We start from the raw sequence: 3,602 nt of genomic DNA on the forward strand, positions 1-3,602 counted from the left end.
CACACACACACACACACAGAGCACCGTCTGGGACATGTTACACACACGCACACATACACACGGAGCACCTGCTGGGACATGTTACATACACACATACGTGTGCACACACACACGTGCACGAACACCTCAGAGTTTAAAATAAAAAAACCTTTGCTGTTGAATCTGCTTTCAGGAAGGAAGTAAAATCATCCTTCATTTGCCAGAAACAACTACTCCCCACCCCCTCTGCACCTCTCCTCAGTATTCCCGGTGCTCTTTCACACACTGGGACAATCTAAGACCTGCTCTGAGAAGTACCTGGCAGTCAGCAGGGCTTTGGAATCTTGTGCTACTCTGTTACAGGCATGGAGAGCTCATAATGCTCCACAGGGCTGGGAAGAGCAGACCTTGTGATCTTAATGCAGCAAACTTCAAAAGGCTAATCGAGAGGGATGCTGACATCTAGCAAAATATTAAGGAGATATCATTTTGTTTGAGATTTGACTTTCTTTTGCTAGTTGCTAGTGCTTTCTTATTAGAGAAGGGCTGATGGCTTCATCATCGGCCAGGCGGGGACCAATATCCAGGTGGATGCCACGCTGGCTCTCCATTCCTCCTCCCTCATCCTTTGGTGAAGACCTCAGGCCTGGATTCCCGGCAGCCCTGCCCATCGGCTCACCAGTTCACAAGTGTGTGTGACCCCTGCTGTCATCACAGAGTCACAGTGTGCTGGAGCCTGCGTGCACTCTTTGTTCAGCTGATTCAAAAGTCAGTGCTGCTCCTGACCCCACCTTCATGGAAGACATTGCTAGTTGATCACGGGTGTCTTTGCTGCTAGTCTAGTGTGGCACCAGAAAACCATTCAAAATAACATCCAGGCAGCCCCTACCATGCAACTGGAGATGTCCCCGTATTCATTTGCTAGGGCTGCCATAACAAAGTACGGTAAATCGGGTCGCTTAAGCAGTAGGCGTTTGTTGTCTCACAGTTCTGGGGGCTGGAAGTCTGAGATCAAGGTGTCGGCAGGGCTTGGGGGCTGTGAGGGAAGGATCTGTTCCAGGCTTTCCTCCTTGGCTTGTAGATGGCCATGTTTTCCCTGTGTATTCATATCATTTTCCCTCTATACATGTCTGTGTCCAAATTTCTTCTTTTTATAAGGATACCAGTCATATTGGATTAGGACTCATCCTAATGACCTCATTTTAACTTGATTACTTCTGCAAAAACCCTATCGCCAAACAAGGTCACATTCTGAGGTACTGGGGGGTAAGGGGTTAGTACTCCAATGTGTCTTTTTAGGGAGACACAATTTGACTCACAACGCTCCTCTAGGTGAGACCCGCTGTTCCTCCCTTTCTGTACTCTGCTGCTCCAAACTACGCACATGTCCTCTGCTCCGAGCAGGAAACAAGATCTGGGGGAGAAAGGTTGGGTGTGGGGTTCATTTCCCTCTGGCACCCATAACCCCAGGCCAGTGATGATGTTCCTGACCTAGCTGGTGAGATGGGTCCCCAGCCTGCTCAGGCTCTACGTGGGTCCTTTCCCAAAGCTGCACATTAACGGAAAGGACAATTATGAAAGACTGAAATGTGGTTCCCAAATATTTGCTGTCTCTCCTCAGGGTAGAATTACACTTCCCTATCCCGTTGGCATCTGGATTGGTTGTGACTTGCGTTAGCCTATGAAATGCAAGTGGAAGGGACATATTTTCCTTCTGAGAGAAGGCTGTAAGATGCAGTATGTGCTTGGTCATGGTCTCTCTTCTGTGCAAGACAGGAAATGTTCTAGATGGAGCTAGCATGCCCATCTGATAGGTGAAAATAGCATCTCAATGTAGTTTTAATTTGAATTATCTTATTATAAATGAGATTGAGCATGTTTTCATCTCATGTAGTATGAGCTTGAAATAAATCTTTCTTGCTAAAAGCCACTAAGCTTTAGGAGTTGTTTGTTACTAGGTGTAACTTTGCCTATCCTGGCTGGTACAACAATCTTCCCAAAGAGAGGAGGACTATGCATTAGTTAAGAATACAAATGTGGAGTGAACACAAGGATAAATTCCAGATGGATTGAAATTTAAATGTAATCCATAAAACCACAAAAGTAGTTGAAAAAACAGGAATGACCTTTATATAAGCTTCAAGCGGGGAAGGGCTTTCTACCTATGACTCAAAATCCAAAATCCGTGAAAGAAAAGATTGACAAGCTGTATTACAGAAAAATAAAAATCTGCCTGGAAAACCAAACTAACAACAGTAACACCGAGAAAATGAATCAACACTCATAAAAAACAAATCCCGTAAGTGTGGTAGATTGTTTGCAAAAATGGCCACCAATTCCCTTCCCACCCTGACTCCAGCCTTAGCCATGGTATTTGCTTTGGCCATTGAGACAATAACAAATGTGGTGCAAGCAGAGGCTTAAAAACACTTGAGCATTCATACTTGCTCTCTTGCTGTTTTTGGAACCTGTGACCACCATGAGAAGAAGATAGGACTAGCCTGCTGGATGGCTAGTGACCTCCATTACTGCTACAGACAGTCAGTCAACTACCAAACCCGTGCGGGAGCCCATCAACCACCGGTTGACTTTAAATGTATGAAGGAGCCCAGCTGACACCTCTTGGAACAGAGAAGAACTGTCTCAGCTGAGCCCAGACTGAAACATCATGAGCAAATAGTTGTTGTTTCAAGCCCATATGTTCTTGGAACGTTTCTTACACACTCACACATAAACACACACAAATAACTGATGCAATAAGCAAAGTCAAAGGGCAAATGACAAATTGAGAAAGTTATTTGCAACTCATACCACAAACAAAGGGCTTATGTTTCCAATATAAACTTTTCCTTCTATAAATTACCTTATTATAAAATACAGAAGACCCACAACCCAATGGAAAAATAGGCAAAGGATAGGAACATACAGCTCCCAGTAAAGAAAATACAAGTATCTTTTTAAATATATGAAAACATGCTCAATGTCATTCATAATAAGATAAATTCAAATTAAAACTACATGGAGATGTTATCTTCACCTATCAGATGGGCAACAATACAAGGGTTTGACAGCACACAGTTTTGGCAAGGCTGCAGATAAACAGTTCTCTTACGCATCAAAAGTGGGAATACAACCTGATGGGGGGCAATTTGACAATAGCTATGAAAATGGGAAATGCACAAAGTGTTTGACCCAGTAATCATGCTTCTAGGGATTTATTTTATGAATGTACTCACACGCAAGATGGCATGGGTACCAGGTTATTCACTGCAGTCTTGTTTGTACTAGCAAAGGACTGGCAACAACTTAAATGCCCATCAATAGGAGACTAGTTGAATAAATTATGGTACATCCATATAATGGAATACCGTGCAACTGTGAAAAATAATAAGGAAACTAGATTGTACCAAGACAAAAAGTTAGCCAAGATATGTTGTTAAAAAATAAAGCAGGTTGCAGAATCACTTGTATACTTTTGGATTTGCTTCTATATGCACAGAGACTCAGAAAAGGATAACAGCAAACCATTGAAGGATGCACAGGTTACTGATTGGATGTGGTGGAGCAGCATGGGTGGCAGACAAGGGTGAGAGGGAGACTTTTCACCATATAGCTTTTTGTAC

The sequence above is a fragment of the Equus quagga genome, chromosome 18, assembly GCF_021613505.1.
Source record: "Equus quagga isolate Etosha38 chromosome 18, UCLA_HA_Equagga_1.0, whole genome shotgun sequence".
Taxonomy (NCBI): Eukaryota; Metazoa; Chordata; class Mammalia; order Perissodactyla; family Equidae; genus Equus; species Equus quagga.